At 47.8% G+C, this 18,113-nt stretch overlaps 1 protein-coding gene across 5 annotated transcripts in view; it reads left to right on the plus strand.

Moving 5' to 3' along the window:
* The window catches only part of SEMA6C (semaphorin 6C), a 459,642-nt gene that overhangs the window by 313,211 nt on the left and 128,318 nt on the right, over positions 1–18,113 (plus strand). For 3 of the 5 annotated variants that reach the window (XM_069949808.1, XM_069949805.1, XM_069949810.1), the window contains exon 1: positions 10,255–10,472. The exons of 1 other annotated variant lie outside the window; for it this stretch is intronic. The gene's annotated coding sequence lies outside the window, so the exon portion shown is untranslated. Of the gene's footprint in view, positions 1–10,254; positions 10,473–18,113 lie in introns of those variants that run through there. One more of the 5 variants, XM_069949809.1, reaches the window with a different exon arrangement.

The raw sequence follows: 18,113 nt of genomic DNA on the forward strand, positions 1-18,113 counted from the left end.
GCAACGGAAAGATTATCATTTGGATTTGAGCAATTTAACGATAATCTGAACGATAATCGTCCGGTGGAATAGGGCCCTGACAGTCCAGGTCCTGTAAGACCCCGGCCTCAGCACATCACAGGGAGGCCTGAGAGGGTGGAAGAAGAAGCGGCAGATGGAGACGGGGACAATGTGAAAGACAGTCTCTATCTGCAGCAGATTCCTGGACAGCTGCTTGTGACAGACGTCAGCTGCCGCCCGCAGTTGTCGTGAGATGAACAGTCCGGCTTTGTGTACGATGACTTCTGGCACTGAGATGGTGGATCTGGGAGACAATGATGAGAGATCACAGTGTGCTGAAGGTGTGGGGTACCTACAGTATATACCCACACCTCTCACACTGGTGGAAACAATAGAATTACAATCGAATGACAGGAAGAACTATCAGAATGTGGTGTAACCTGAACGGAGAAATAGGCACTAAGGTGGATCCCTAAGAAGGTGCCTCCACTGCAACCTTCAAGCCCAAGCAGCTGGACCTGGCTGACACTTGGTTTTTGAGTTTTTTTCCTTGACTTAGTTGGGGACGATGAGGTCATAATTTCCAGCCTGGAACCTATAGACGTATGTCGCTGACCTAATAAAGTACCATGGCACCAATCCCTGACAAAGTCCAAGAACATTTCCCAAGCTTATAGCCCTGTGGCCACCTAGAGCTCATGATACTCTCTAAGTTGCCACCTCTGGTACCACTTATGGCCACCGTGACCCAAAAAGTTCCATCAAATTTTGAATTAATCCAGTGAAACGCATTGGGCTCCACCAATAGGAATGTGATATGTATGATGAGAGGTGGACTTTCTGACTTTGGCTGTCATGGAGACCTCTATTGTTGAACCTCCAGTTGCCCCATGGCAGTACCAGCTCTTAAGGCTGCCATCGAGACCTCTATCGCTGGACCTTCAGTTGGCTAGTGGCAAAACCAGCTCACTGGACACTGTCTTCAAGACCCCTAGGTGCCTAAAGGCAGTACCAGCTCATTGAGGCTGTCATGGAGACCTCTATTGTTGGACCTTCAGTTGCCTAGTGGGAGTACCAGGTTACCACTGAGGCTGGACACCTCTGTCGCTGAACCTCCAGTTCCATAGAGGCAGTACCAGGTCACTGGACACTGTCTTCGAGACCTCTATCATTGGACCTCCTGTTGCCTTTGTGACTGTGCCAGCTCATTGGACACTGTCTTTGAGATCTGGCACTGGACCTCCAGTTATGTAGAGGCAGTATCAGCTCATTGAGGCTGTCATAGAGACCTTTATCATTGGACCTCCAGTTGCCTAGTGGAAGTACCAGCTCTCTGGACACTGTCTTTGAGACCTCTGTCATTGCCCCCCTAAGTGCCTTGAGGCACTACAAGCCTGTAGTTACGTAGAGGCAGTACCAGCTCATTGAGGCTGTCATAGAGACCTTTATCATTGGACCTCCAGTTATGTAGAGGCAGTACCAATCATTGAGGCTGTCATAGAGACCTTTATCATTGGACCTCCAGTTGCCTAGTGGCAGGACCAGCTCATTGGACACTATCTGCCATGGTGGCCATAGCATCTCCAGACTGGAGGACTCTTGATGTCGTTCCTCCACCATTTTCTAGGAGAGCTTTGGATGACGCTCTAGATGTTGGTGACGTCTCGCCTTGGGTCTTGCAGACGGGTTGGTGGTCCTCGGCTCTTGACTCACGCTCTGGATTTCTCTGATGTCTTCTTGGAGACGCTCGTCCTCCTTTCGACTCCTACAAACATGTTATTGCTCGGGCTCAATGAGGTAATTAGAGGCCCAGAACGTCTCTTCACGGATGATTTCTCCACTCAGGTCGAAAATCATTAGTCACCTATTAGAGGGCCGGAAAAATGACAGAAGCGACGTCCGACATGAGCGGATGAATAGTCGTCACCACGGACGACAGGCCATAAACTCAAACTGATGGACCATATGTAATAATATCAGACGCCAATTAGGGGGGATAGATCACATCTCAGTCCTGTCCGCGGGGGCGAGGAGTGGGACCGGACCCAGGGAGATGTCACCTCCAAATATCCTGAGACTGGGAACACTGCTGAGAGGGGAACACTCTGCTGAGCTGTGTATCTAAGCCACCATGTGTGATACCACCCACTGAGATGTGCAGCTAATCATACAAAGACTGGAGCCGGGGGGGGGGGTTCCTAACCTCCAAATATCCTGACACATTGCTAAAAGGGGAACACTGCTGAACTGTGTATCTAAGCCACCAAGTGTGATACCAGCCACTGAGATGTGCAGCTAATCATACAAAGAATGGAGCCGGGGGGATGTCTCCTCACCTCCAAATATCCTGACATTGCACTGCTGAGAGGGGAACGCTCTGCTGAGCTGTGTATCTAAGCCACCATGTGTGATACCAGCCACTAAAATGTGCGTCTAATCCTAAGACTGGAGCCGGGGGGGGGGGGGGGGGGGGGGGGGGGTCCTCACCTTCAAATATCCTGACACATAGCAACGCTAAAAGGGGAACACTGCTGAACTGTGTATCTAAGCCACCATGTGTGATACTGTCTGTAGAGTTGTTGTATCTAACTTTCTAAGCTAATTACATAACGTCTGTGTATCTAAGCCAGTCAAGTGATAATGTCTCAAAGCCAATCATGGGTGATGTTGGGCACTGAGCTGCTGTATCTAATTATATCATGTGATACTGCCCACCAATCTATCCCTATTATGTGTGATACTGCCCAAATAACTGCTGTATCTAAGCCTATTGAAGGTGATACTGTCTTCTAAGATAGTGTATGGAGTCCTATAAAGTGTATCTAATTCTATCATGTATATTACTGTTTGCTGAACTGATTGTATCTCAGCCTTTCGTGTGTGATACTCTCTGCGAAGCTTATCTAGCTAATCCTATCATGTGTGATACTGTCTGCTGAGTTGATATATCTGAGCCTCCTTTTTTTCATACTGTGTGCTGAGCTGATGTATCTAAGCCTCTTGTGTGCGATACTGTGTGCTGAGCTGATGTATCTAAGCCTCTTGTGTGCGATACTGTGTGCTGAGCTGATGTATCTAAGCCTCTGGTGTGCGATACTGTGTGCTGAGCTGATGGATCTAAACCTCTGGTGTGCGATACTGTGTGCTAAGCTGATGTATCTAAGCCTCTGGTGCGCGATACTCTTGCTGAGCTGATGTATCTAAGCCTCTGGTGTGCAATACTGTGTGCTGAGCTGATGTATCTAAGCCTCTGGTGTGCGATATGGACTGCTAAGCTGATATATCTAAGCCTCTGGTGTGCGATACTGTGTGCTGATGTATCTAAGCCTCTGGTGTGCTATACTGTGTGCTGAGCTGATGTATCTAAGCCTCTGGTGTGCGATACTGTGTGCTGAGCTGATGTATCTAAGCCTGTGGTGTGCGATACTGTGTGCTAATGTATCTAAGCCTCTGGTGTGCGATAGTGTGTGCTGAGCTAATGTATCTAAGCCTCTGGTGTGCGATACTGTGTGCTGAGCTGATGTATCTAAGCCTCTGGTGTGCGATACTGTGTGCTGATGTATCTAAGCCTCTGGTGTGCGATACTGTGTGCTGAGCTGATGTATCTAAGCCTCTGGTGTGTGATACTGTGTGCTGAGCTGATGTATCTAAGCCTCTGGTGTGCGATACTGTGTGCTGATGTATCTTAGCCTCTGGTGTGCGATACTGTGTGCTGAGCTGATGTATCTAAGCCTCTGGTGTGCGATACTGTGTGCTGATGTATCTTAGCCTCTGGTGTGCGATACTGTGTGCTGAGCTGATGTATCTAAGCCTCTGGTGTGCGATACTGTGTGCTGAGCTGATGTATCTAAGCCTCTGGTGTGCGATACTGTGTGCTGAGCTGATGTATCTAAGCCTCTGGTGTGCGATACTGTGTGCTGATGTATTTAAGCCTCTGGTGTGCGATACTGTGTGCTGAGCTGATGTATCTAAGCCTCTGGTGTGCGATACTGTGTGCTGAGCTGATGTATCTAAGCCTTTGGTGTGCGATACTGTGTGCTGAGCTGGTGTATCTAAGCCTCTGGTGTGCGATACTGTGTGCTGAGCTGATGTATCTAAGCCACTGGTGTGCGATACTGTGTGCTGAGCTGATGTATCTAAGCCTCTGGTGTGCGATACTTTGTGCTAAACTGATGTATCTAAGCCTCTGGTGTGCGATACTGTTTGCTGAGCTGATGTATCTAAGCCTCTGGTGGGCGATACTGTGTGCTGAGCTGATGTATCTAAGCCTCTTGTGTGCGATACTGTGTGCTGAGCTGATGTATCTAAGCCTTTGGTGTGCGTTACAGACTGCTAAGCTGATGTATCTAAGCCTCTGGTGTGCGATACTGTGTGCTGAGCTGATGTATCTAAGCCTCTGGTGTGCGATACTGTGTGCTAAGCTGATGTATCTAAGCCTCTGGTGTGCGATACTCTTGCTGAGTTGATGTACCTAAGCCTCTGGTGTGCGATACTGTGTGCTGAGCTGATGTATCTAAGCCTCTGGTGTGCGATACTGTGTGCTAATGTATCTAAGCCTCTGGTGTGCGATACTGTGTGCTGAGCTGATGTATCTAAGCCTCTGGTGTGCGATACTGTGTGCTGATGTATCTAAGCCTCTGGTGTGCGATCCTGTTTGCTGAGCTGATGTATCTAAGCCTCTGGTGTGCGATCCTGTGTGCTGAGCTGATGTATCTAAGCCTCTGGTGTGCGATACTGTGTGCTGAGCTGATGTATCTAAGCCTCTGGTGTGCGATACTGTGTGCTGAGCTGATGTATCTAAGCCTCTGGTGTGCGATACTGTGTGCTGAGCTGATGTATCTAAGCCTCTGGTGTGTGATACTGTGTGCTGAGCTGATGTATCTAAGCCTGTGGTGTGCGATACTGTGTGCTGATGTATCTAAGCCTCTGGTGTGCGATACTGTGTGCTGAGCTGATGTATCTAAGCCTGTGGTGTGCGATACTGTGTGCTGATGTATCTAAGCCTCTGGTGTGCGATCCTGTGTGCTGAGCTGATGTATCTAAGCCTGTGGTGTGCGATACAAGCTTCATTGTAAGATTTCTAGTAGCAGTGTATGAATGAGGGGCAGGTGTGAGTCCCAGCAGACCACACACGGCTCGCAGGTGTCGCACACTTGCACACCTGTGCGGCTGTATTGTGCGGTGTGTGGCGGTGTGCGGTGTGTGGCAGTGTGCGGTGTCACCCCCTCCCTCCCGCCAGCCTCCTGCCCCCACCACGCGGAGACAGATGACACCAGCCGCTGTGACATGATCTCAGCCACGCTTTCCAACACCAATTAGCAGCTACAAAGCGTCCCGAGCCCTCCGTGTGCCGCCATCTCTCCCCGGCCGCCATCCTCACCCGCTGCTTAACCCTTCATCTCCCACTGGTCACCTGACACCTGGCACCGGGAGCCTACAGGACGGCTGTATCAGGTGAAAGGGTCACACCTGGGTGAAAAGGTGAGCGGCCATTGTTCTGCCATCCTCCTCTAGCCTCCTCCTCCTCTATGTGCCAGGCTCTATTTCCCCTTTAAATCTATCTTCTCTATACTATTTCTTTTAAAGGGACAGTAACCAGAAGTATCCAGACTTTTTATTTTTGGATGGATTCACATTCCTAATGACTAATGGCCGAACAATTGGGATAATCCAGCATGGAGGAGGATTGGCATAACTTTGTAGGTTACAGAGGTGGCGGATGAGTCAGTGGTGGCACAATATGGCAGAGCTCAACCGGTTCTGCTCATAATAACCCGGATTACACAGGAGCTGGGAGGCACGTGCAACCGCATACCTCACACCTGTAATAGTGAGTGCAACCGCATACCTCACAGCTATCATAGTGAGTGCAACCGCATACCTCACACCTGTAATAGTGAGTGCAACCGCATACCTCACAGCTATCATAGTGAGTGCAACCGCATACCTCACAGCTATCATAGTGAGTGCAGTCTCATACCTCACAGCTATCATAGTGAGTGCAACCGCATACCTCACAGCTATCATAGTGAGTACAGCCTCATATCTCACAGCTATCATAGTGAGTGCAACTGCATACCTCACAGCTATCATAGTGAGTGCAACCGCATACCTCACAGCTATCATAGTGAGTGCAGCCTCATACCTCACAGCTATCATAGTGAGTGCAGCCTCATACCTCACAGCTATCATAGTGAGTGCAACCGCATACCTCACAGCTATCATAGTGAGTGCAGCCTCATACCTCACAGCTGTAATAGTGAGTGCAGCCTCATACCTCACAGCTATTATAGTGAGTGCAGCCGCATACCTCACAGCTATCATAGTGAGTACAGCCTCATACCTCACAGCTATCAGTGAGTGCAGCCTCATACCTCACAGCTATCATAGTGAGGGCAGCCTCATACCTCATAGCTATCATAGTGAGTGCAGCCGCTACCTCACAGCTATCATAGTGAGTGCAGCCTCATACCTCGCAGCTATTATAGTGAGTGCAGCCTTATACCTCACAGCTATCATAGTGAGTGCAGCCTCATACCTAGCAGCTATCATAGTGAGTGCAGCCTCATACCTCGCAGCTATCAGAGTGAGTGCAGCCTCATACCTCACAGCTATCATAGTGAGTGCAACCGCATACCTCACAGCTATCATAGTAAGTGCAGCCTCATACCTCGCAGCTATCATAGTGAGTGCAGCCTCATACCTCATAGCTATCATAGTGAGTACAGCCGCATACCTCACAGCTATCATAGTGAGTGCAACCGCATACCTCGCAGCTATCATAGTGAGTGCAGCCTCATACCTCACAGCTATCATAGTGAGTGCAACCGCATACCTCACAGCTATCATAGTAAGTGCAGCCTCATACCTCGCAGCTATCATAGTGAGTGCAGCCTCATACCTCATAGCTATCATAGTGAGTGCAACCGCATACCTCACAGCTATCATAGTGAGTGCAGCCTCATACCTCACAGCTATCATAGTGAGTGCAGCCGCATACCTCGCAGCTATCATAGTGAGTGCAGCCTCATACCTCGCAGCTATCATAGTGAGTGCAGCCTCATACCTCACAGCTATCATAGTGAGTGCAGCCTCATACCTCGCAGCTATCATAGTGAGTGCAGCCTCATACCTCACAGCTGTAATAGTGATGGGAAGGTGTGTATGCCGTATGATACTGTCACATTGTAGAAATGAGGTGGCATATTTCCTTGCATTGGTAAGGGTACGGCTCTCTAAATGGGTAAGGGTATTGATCTATGATTGGGTATAGGACTATGAATAGGCACGGGTATTGTTCTATTAATGGTTACTAGCATTGAGTATGATTGGATGAATGGGTAAAGGGAGCGCCCTATGAATAGGGATGGGTAAGGGGAGCATCTTATATACAGGGATGGGTAAGGGGAGCGTCCTGTGAATAGGGATGGGTAAGGGGAGTGTCTTATATACAGGGATGGGTAAGGGGAGTGTCCTATGAATAGGGATGGGTAAGGGGAGTGTCCTATGAATAGGGATGGGTAAGGGGAGTGTCCTATGAATAGGGATGGGTAAGGGGAGTGTCTTATATACAGGGATGGGTAAGGGGAGCGTCTTATATACAGGGATGGGTAAGGGGAGTGTCCTATGAATAGGGATGGGTAAGGGTAGTGTCCTATGAATAGTGATGGGTAAGGGTAGTGTCCTATGAATAGTGATGGGTAAGGGTAGTGTCCTATGAATAGGGATGGGTAAGGGGAGCGTCCTATGAATAGGGATGGGTAAGGGGAGCGCCCTATGAATAGGGATGGGTAAGGGGAGCGCCCTATGAATAGGGATGGGTAAGGGGAGCGTCCTATGAATAGGGATGGGTAAGGGGAGCGTCCTATGAATAGGAATGGGTAAGGGGGGTGTCCTATGAATAGGGATGGGTAAGGGGGGTGTCCTATGAATAGGGATGGGTAAGGGGAGCGTCCTATGAATAGGGATGGGTAAGGGGAGCGTCCTATGAATAGGAATGGGTAAGGGGGGTGTCCTATAAATAGGGATGGGTAAGGGGAGCGTCCTATGAATAGGGATGGGTAAGGGGGGCGTCCTATGAATAGGAATGGGTAAGGGGGGTGTCCTATGAATAGGGATGGGTAAGGGGGGTGTCCTATGAATAGGGATGGGTAAGGGGAGCGTCCTATGAATAGGGATGGGTAAGGGGGGTGTCCTATGAATAGGGATGGGTAAGGGGGGTGTCCTATGAATAGGGATGGGTAAGGGGAGCGTCCTATGAATAGGGATGGGTAAGGGGGGTGTCCTATAAATAGGGATGGGTAAGGGGGGTGTCCTATGAATAGGGATGGGTAAGGGGGGTGTCCTATGAATAGGGATGGGTAAGGGGGGTGTCCTATGAATAGGGATGGGTAAGGGGAGCGTCCTATGAATAGGGATGGGTAAGGGGGGTGTCCTATGAATAGGGATGGGTAAGGGGGGTGTCCTATGAATAGGGATGGGTAAGGGGAGCGTCCTATGAATAGGGATGGGTAAGGGGAGCGTCCTATGAATAGGGATGGGTAAGGGGAGCGTCCTATGCATAGGGATGGGTAAGGGGAGCGTTCTATGAATAGGGATGGGTAAGGGGAGCGTCCTATGCATAGGGATGGGTAAGGGGAGCGTCCTATGCATAGGGATGGGTAAGGGGAGCGCCCTATGAATAGGGATGGGTAAGGGGAGCGTCCTATGAATAGGGATGGGTAAGGGGAGCGTCCTATGAATAGGGATGGGTAAGGGGAGCGTCCTATGCATAGGGATGGGTAAGGGGGGCGTCCTATGAATAGGGATGGGTAAGGGGAGCGCCCTATGAATAGGGATGGGTAAGGGGAGCGTCCTATGAATAGGGATGGGTAAGGGGGGTGTCCTATGAATAGGGATGGGTAAGGGGAGCGCCCTATGAATAGGGATGGGTAAGGGGAGCGTCCTATGAATAGGGATGGGTAAGGGGGGTGTCCTATGAATAGGGATGGGTAAGGGGGGTGTCCTATAAATAGGGATGGGTAAGGGGGGTGTCCTATGAATAGGGATGGGTAAGGGGGGTGTCCTATGAATAGGGATGGGTAAGGGGGGTGTCCTATGAATAGGGATGGGTAAGGGGGGTGTCCTATGAATAGGGATGGGTAAGGGGAGCGTCCTATGAATAGGGATGGGTAAGGGGGGTGTCCTATGAATAGGGATGGGTAAGGGGGGTGTCCTATGAATAGGGATGGGTAAGGGGGGCGTCCTATGAATAGGGATGGGTAAGGGGGGTGTCCTATGAATAGGGATGGGTAAGGGGGGTGTCCTATGAATAGGGATGGGTAAGGGGGGTGTCCTATGAATAGGGATGGGTAAGGGGGGTGTCCTATGAATAGGGATGGGTAAGGGGAGCGTCCTATGAATAGGGATGGGTAAGGGGAGCGTCCTATGAATAGGGATGGGTAAGGGGGGTGTCCTATGAATAGGAATGGGTAAGGGGAGCGTCCTATGAATAGGGATGGGTAAGGGGGGTGTCCTATGAATAGGGATGGGTAAGGGTGGTGTTCTATAAAAGGGTAAGGGTAACACGGCTAGAGAAGATCCCAAATGCTAAGTTGACAGACTCAGACTCAGCAGGGATGGGGAACCTCGGCTCTCCAGCTGTTGCAAAACTACAACTCCCATCGTACTTGGTCAGCCAGGCATAATGGGAGTTGTAGTTTTGCGACAGCTGGAGAGCCAAGGTTTCCTACCCCCGCCTTAAAGGGATCTTCCAGTTGCAGGCACTTATGGTATCTGTATGATGCTCAGGACCCCAGACCTCACTCTTGTACTGTACCCAGGGCGGCCTGGGCATTCTGGGCAATCAGTCAGTGCCCGTCAGTCGCCCACCATTTGTGTATAAGTCCCTCGCCTGGCAATGGGCGATCCCATGACGGGTCTGCTACAAACCTCTGATGCCACCGCTCAGACCTTGAGGCGATCTCAAGAACAATAGTCCGGCTCTACCAGCTCAGCCCCTCCACCACCATTGTCGCCCACAGCTGGCCCTCTCGGAAGATTAACCCCTGGCATGCTGGCTGGAGGAGGAGAAGGTGACAGCAGCTTGCAGTGACAGATGACAGCTCCTGAAGCAGCGGGTCCAGGCAGAGAAGTGGGGGAGGATTGTGTATCCCACAGTGGGCGGGGCGTGGGCAGGGTGTGGGCACCCCATTGGCTGTGGCGGAGTAGGGAGTGGCCTCAGGGCTGGCTCAGGCTTACGAGATCCTGGCATGCAGTAGTTTTGTTTTTCTCTGCCTTCAGTTTGGAGAAAGGGAGCAACCTTCCCAGCACCAGGAATTATAGTCCCCCAGCCCAGGAATCCGGGGCATGTGCCACCCCCTCCCTCCGATCCTGACCCCCAAAACACCCTGACAACCTATCGTTTTATGAAATGACCCTCGAAAAAGGGAACTAAGCAACTCCTCATCCTCCTCCAGCCTGTCTCCTACAAGGTAAGCCCCATCTCTGTCCTCCTCCTTCCCGGCCCATTGTCTCCTATGCTCGGGATGTCAGCAGAGTGTCAGCTCTGTGGTCCAGGGCTGCTGCCCACCATTGTCTGGATTGTATTGTTATTGGGAGTTGTATGGGAGGATGGCGGTGGGGGGTGACTGGCCAGAGGTGGGCTGGGGGGGATAATCCTCTGGCTGGGGGTCGGGGTTATTCTCCGCTCCATCCCATACATGATATCAGCGATGTCAGCGGCTCCGTTACCTGTCCTGCAGTATATACATGGAGTATACACGGTATATAACGTACACATACATATCTGTCTGCTATATGTCACACGCGTATGTACTCACTGTAATCCGCTGCGGAATAGGTCGAGTATTGTGTATCCACAGGGAAGGCTCAGATACACACGGAAAGTTTTATATATATATATATATATATATATATATATACACACACAAAGCTACATATACACATGTACATAGTCATATACAAATAAACAGGTATATACTCATACACACACAAATACACATGTATATACTCATACACACACACACAAATACACAGGTATATACTCATACACACACAAATACACATGTATATACTCATACACACACAAATACACATGTATATACTCATACACACACAAATACACAGGTATATACTCATACACACACACAAATACACAGGTATATACTCATACACACACACACAAATACACAGGTATATACTCATACACACACACACAAATACACAGGTATATACTCATACACACACAAATACACATGTATATACTCATACGCACATACACATACAAAACATACAAAAACTGTCCCATACTTACACTGATGCTGACATATACAGACACAGGCTTATAAATCCATCAAAACACAAACACATCCATATACACAAACATGCATACTAAGCATATACACATATATGGAAATACATACTTATACATACATATACACAGTCATATACATACATATTTATTGATTGATTCATACATATACACACACACCGTATATACACACACTTATACACACACAGTACATACATAGACTTATACATAGACACACACTCATACGTACACACACAAATACACTCATACACACACACATAGTACATACAGGCACTTATACATATATACACACACACATAGTACATACAGGCACTTATACATATATACACACACACATAGTACATACAGGCACTTATACATATATACACACACACATAGTACATACAGGCACTTATACATATATATACACACACATACACACACACAGTACATACATAGACTTATACATAGACACACACTCATACACACACACATAGTACATACAGGCACTTATACACACACACACACACAGTACACACCTACCCCACACTGGGCTCCTTCCTACCCCTCCCCAGCCCCCTGGTTGTTCTGGCTGTTCTTCTCTCCAGCATGTCAGGGGTTACAGGCTTCTCCTCCGCTATTGATGGATATGGGGCTGCTCTGGAGCTCCCGCTGCTGAAAAGTCGCACAACACTGGAAATCTGCGCAGCGCCTTACCCCAGCCTGATACCGGGATCAGAACCGGCACCGATTAACCCCTCATCTCCCCAGCCATGGCCAGCAGAGAGCAGAGCCTGACTGCTATACAGAGATGAGAGATCTATACACAGGCATGTGTGCTGTGCAGAGCAATATATGTATGCCAATGTACAGGGTGCAGAGCATTGTGTGTTATATAGTGCATATTGTGCAGAGCTTTATGTGTACATGACTGTGCAATGTACAAGGTGCAGAGCATTATGTGTATAATATAGTGCAATGTATATAGTGCAGAGCATTGTGTATTATGGAGTGCATAATGTGCAGAGTATTATGTGCATGGTATTGTGCAATGTATAAGGTGCAGAGCATTATGTGTATGACAATGTAGAAGGTGCAGAGCATTGTGTTTTTTATACAGTGCATATTGTGCAGAGCTTTATGTGTACATGACTGTGCAATGTACAAGGTGCAGAGCATTATGTGTATAATATAGTGCAATGTATATAGTGCAGAGCATTGTGTATTATGGAGTGAATATTGTGCAGAACATTGTGTGCATGGTATTGTGCATTGTATAAGGTGCAGAGCATTATGCATATAGTATTGTGCAATATACTCTATAAGATGCAGAGCAGTATGTGTATGGCAGTGCATTGTGTATGGTGCAGAGCATTATGCATATAGTATTGTGCAATATACTCTATAAGATGCAGAGCAGTATGTGTATGGCAGTGCATTGTGTATGGTGCAGAGCATTATGCATATGGCATTTTTCAATGTATTATTTGCAGAGCATTATGTGTATGATATAGTGCAATGTATGAGGGTCAGAGCTTTATGCATATGATCTAGTGCATATTGTGCAGAGAATTTTGTGTAGGACAGCAATATAAAGTTCAGAGCATTGTACATCTGTTACAGTGCAATGTATACGGTGCAGAGCAATATGTGTATCATATAGTGCAATGTATAAGGTGCAGAGCAATATGTGTATCATATAGTGCAATGTATTAGGTGCAGAGCAATATGTGTATCATATAGTGCAATGTATAAGGTGCAGAGCAATATGTGTATCATATAGTGCAATGTATAAGGTGCAGAGCAATATGTGTATCATATAGTGCAATGTATAGGGTGCAGAGCAATGGTGTATTACAGACACTGTCGGCAGTGGAGGCTCCCGTTGTAGGGAATAACAGTATAGCACAGTCTCTGTATTCTTACCCAGTGTCACCACCAATGCCAGGCCAAATACTGGTATGGCTCAGGTCTTCCATTGGTAGTAGGACAGTGATGAGCCACCATTGTTGCTCCTGTCCCTCTCGATACCAGTGATAACATTGGCTTCTGTTGTGACTTCTCCATGGTAGTGGTCACCATTGCCAAACTGGTAGCTCAACTGGGATTCCACTGTATTTTGACCAAAAGTACCTTGACCGTGACCGTTCCTCCAGTGCCAGACTGATACACCTGCTCCATCTATGGGTTCACCTTACATTATGTTGATGAGATGCCACCACTTAGCCCCTTTGACTTGTCTCCGGTAGGACTATGGCAGAGACTACCACACTGCTATCCATGTGGGTCTACTATAAATAATGCTGATGAGATGCCACCTCTTGTCCCCTTTGACTTGTGTCTTGTAGGACTATGGCAGAGACCACCACACTGCTATCCATGTGGGTTCACCATATATAATGTGATGAGATCCCACCACTTGGCCCCTTTGACTTGTCTCCGGTAGGACTATGGCAGAGACCACCGCACTGCTATCCATGTGGGTCTACCATATATAGCATTGATGAGCTGCCCCCACTTGGCTCCTTTAACTTGTCTCTCGTAGGGCTATGGTAAAGACCACCACACTGCTATCCATATGGGTTCACCATACAGTATATAACATTGATGGGTTGCCTCCACCTGGCTCCTTTGACTTGTCTCTGGTAGGACTATGGGAAAGACCACCACACTGCTATCCATGTGGGTTCACATATATAATGTGATGAGATCCCACCACTTGGCCCCTTTGACTTGTCTCCGGTAGGACTATGGCAGAGACCACCGCACTGCTATCCATATGGGTCTGCCATATATAGCATTGATGAGTTGCCCCCACTTGGCTCCTTTAACTTGTCTCTCGTAGGGCTATGGCAAAGACCACCACACTGCTATCCATGTGGGTTCACCATACAGTATATAACGTTGATGGGTTGCCTCCACCTGGCTCCTTTGACTTGTCTCTGGTAGGACTATGGGAAAGACCACCACACTGCTATTCATGTGGGTTCACATATATAATGTTGATGAGATGCCACCACTTAGCCCCTTTGACTTGTCTCCGGTAGGACTATGGCAGAGACCACCACATTGCTATCCATGTGGGTCTACTATAAATAATGCTGATGAGATGGCACCTCTTGTCTCCTTTGACTTGTGTCTTGTAGGACTATGGCAGAGACCACCACACTGCTATCCATGTGGGTTCACCATATATAATGTTGATGAGATGCCACCTCTTGTCTCCTTTGACTTGTGTCTTGTAGGACTATGGCAGAGACCACCACACTGCTATCCATGTGGGTTCACCATATATAATGTTGATGAGATGCCACCTCTTGTCCCCTTTGACTTGTGTCTTGTAGGACTATGGCAGAGACCACCAAACTGCTATCCATGTGGGTTCACCATACAGTATATAACGTTGATGAGATGCCACCACTTGGCTCCTTTGACCTTTCTGTGCTAGAACCATTGGCCAGCATTGTCCATATGATTTGCTATTGTGTTCTCTTAATGACCAGGACTGGTTCTAGGAGTGGGAAACCCGTGTGGTCACCTGCTAAAGGTGGGCACCTCTGATGCTATACTATATGGTTTGGTTACTTTGACACTATATGGAGAAGAGAAGACCCAACATAAGGTACAGCACCTATGTGCCCATAAGTGACCCCCTTAGTTTGGTTCCACCAGGACACACGGTCTCCAGGAGTCGGAATCGACTTGACAACGCTTCATAACAAGGACGTTGGAGGAGGTGGAGATACCAAGTCTCCCTCTACAGATAACAGCTGGGAGATTGGAGACGTTCTATGGAACGGCCCTTTATGTTCCAGGCATTGTTAGAGCTGTCAGTGTCGAGGGGGCCCGTTTTGGGGGGAAGAGAGGTAACCAAGCCCCCAGTGTATCGCATTGGACCTGGCTCCGATCCCCTCCTTCCGAGCTTCAGGTCTTGGACTTGAGGAGATGATCTCGGGGGTTAACCTCTTCCTTGCCGATGTAGTTCTTTCTCCATCTCCTTTCTCCTGACATCGTTCCCTAGCCTGTCAGGCTGCCAAGATTTGTAACAATGGCTCTTGTAACCGTGCTCAGGGCTTGGACAAGGAGTTTTGTGTCTGCACAGTACAGTCCCTGGGGTCTGTTTAATAGACAGTAGGGAAGTGTGTGGAGTATCTCTGTGTGCCATGGTGAAGCCCCCGTCCCTCCCCCATGGCCGTGCCTAGAGACTGTCTGTTTACCTGCAGCCCTTGGGGTAAGACGATAGGCAATAATATCACTGCAGACAGAGAAGCGCTGAGGCCCAGAGGTGGTCTCGTATTATACCCTGGGCCCCCTCTTACTTCTATTAACCCATCGTGTCCTTCATTGCCACTGCGGCCCGGATTATCCATCGGAGCCATCTGTTCCAAAGAGCTGACGGTAGTCACCCAGGGGGAGATTTATCAAACTGGTGTAAAGTAGAATTGCCTTAGTTGCCCCTAGCAACCAATCAGATTCCACCTTTCATTTTTCAAAGAGTCTGTGAGGAATAAAAGGTGGAATCTGATTGGTTGCTAGGGAAAACTAAGACAATTATACTTTACACCAGTTTGATAAATCAACCCCCCAATCTTTAGCATAGTCCGGGCCGTTTACTAACCGAGAAGACTCTGGCCCAAGAGCTGACAATCTAAGCTGGAAAATCCTCATGTAACCCTTTACACGCCGAATCACCTCTACCTGCACCCCGATACGGTTAGGCAGAATCCGGGCCATTAGAATTCTGTCAGCAGACGTCAGACGAACGAGGACTTTTCTCTCCGCTACAGAGAGGGAGCGATGAATTTTAAACGACGGCACGCTGAGCCGAGGGGAGACAAAACGCACAATTTCCATACATTCTGCAGGAACGTTTCATCCACGATCAGCCGGAGGCAGAAGATCTGAGCTGGGCCGCTGCCTATATATATATATATGACAAGGGAGTGTCACCCCCACACCACACAGATTGCTACTGTAACCAGACCACCACAGCACTACTACACAGGCCCAGGTCCTGTACCCTATTATAGTAGTTGTATTCTTGTATATAGGAGCAATATTCCTGTATATAGGTGCAGTTTAATAGTAGTTATATTCTTGTATATAGGGGCAGTATTATAGTAGTTATATTCCTGTATATAGGAGCAGTATTATAGTAGTTATACACGAACTGGAGAGAATGGAACGGCTGCACATCCCATCTATGGCTGATACTAATGCCGCTAGGCCTATATTAAAAATCAACACCAGAGTGTCTGTATATGAATTGATCAAGCCATATTGCCCCGTGTACCACCGCGCAGGTCCTCTGGTCCACACGGGTCCCTACGCTAACTCCACACCGTGTCGGTCAGCGACCGCCAACCCCGCAAAGCGTGCACGTGCAGGGTAGGGAGGCCATGGAACGGCCCTGCAACCCCAATGTCACAGGACCAGACCCAAAAAGCCCCACCAAAACCCAGCCAGCACCACCGGCGGGGAAGGCTGCCCCCAAACAACACAAGTATGGATATGGTATTACACTTACCATATATAGGAGCAGTACTATAATAGTTATATTCTTGTATATAGGATCAGTATTATAGTAGTTATATTCCTGTATATAGGAGCAGTATTATAGTAGTTATATTCTTGTATATAGGAGCAGTATTATAGTAGTTATATTCCTGTATATAGGAGCAGTATTATAGTAGTTATATTCTTGTATATAGAAGCAGTATTATAGTAGTTATATTCCTGTATATAGGAGCAGTATTATAGTAGTTATATTCCTGTATATAGGAGCAGTATTATAGTAGTTATATTCTTGTATATAGCAGTATTATAGTAGTTATATTCTTGTACATAGGGGGCAGTATTATAGTAGTTATATTCTTGTACATAGGAGGATGTATTATAGTAGCTGTATTCTGGTCCCTTTGGAACAGTAGTATAAATGTTTTCCATCCTATTATATATAATACAGTCTCAGGACCCATGTTGCAAGGAAATTATGTTATAATACTGTTCTTGGCGTTTTGTCGTTGGGTCATTTTTTCCAGGCTGCGCTTTATTTACCATCTGGATATTATACGCTGACTTGCACATCTGTATGGGGATGAGAGTGCGTACAGTATATCCAGTACTATAAGCCCGGATGAATCACCGTGGCACAGTTGTTCGTTCCATGTTCCATATTCAGGAGGAATAAGCAGGGTGACACATCTGCAGGAGTGTGAGGGTCAGGAACCGGGTATGTGTGCTGGTTTCCAGCAAAAACAGCAGATTCCTGTATATAGGGGGGGGGGGGTATTGTGTTTCCCTTCTATGCCCCTCTCTGGTCATCATCATGACTATATAATTGTTAACCCCTTCCCTTCCAGCAGTAAACAATTGCACATATTACTATGGTCCAGTGAAGGGGGGGGGGGGGGGTACCAACTTTTGACTGCATAATGACAGGAAGAAGGAAAGGAAGCAGCCATCTCCATTCAAACATTGTACAATCATTTAGAGAATTCCCGTATGGAGGTGAAGAACGTGAAATTACTCACTAATGTGGAACCAAAACCTGATGGAGGGAGGGGAACTTTTTGTGACTTTGGGACAGTTTTTGTTGCACAAAATACAGCAGGGGTAGGGAACCTTGGCTTTTCAGCTGTTGCTAAACTACAACTCCCATTATGTCCGGGCATGATGGGAGTTGTAGTTTTGCAACAGCTGGAGAGCCAAGGTTCCCTACCCCTGGAATCGAGTTTAGTGGCAGAGAATACAGTTCAGTGATATGCGATACATTGTTCTGTCACATCGTAACAAACAAAGG

Source organism: Dendropsophus ebraccatus, chromosome 13, assembly GCF_027789765.1.
Source record: "Dendropsophus ebraccatus isolate aDenEbr1 chromosome 13, aDenEbr1.pat, whole genome shotgun sequence".
Taxonomy (NCBI): Eukaryota; Metazoa; Chordata; class Amphibia; order Anura; family Hylidae; genus Dendropsophus; species Dendropsophus ebraccatus.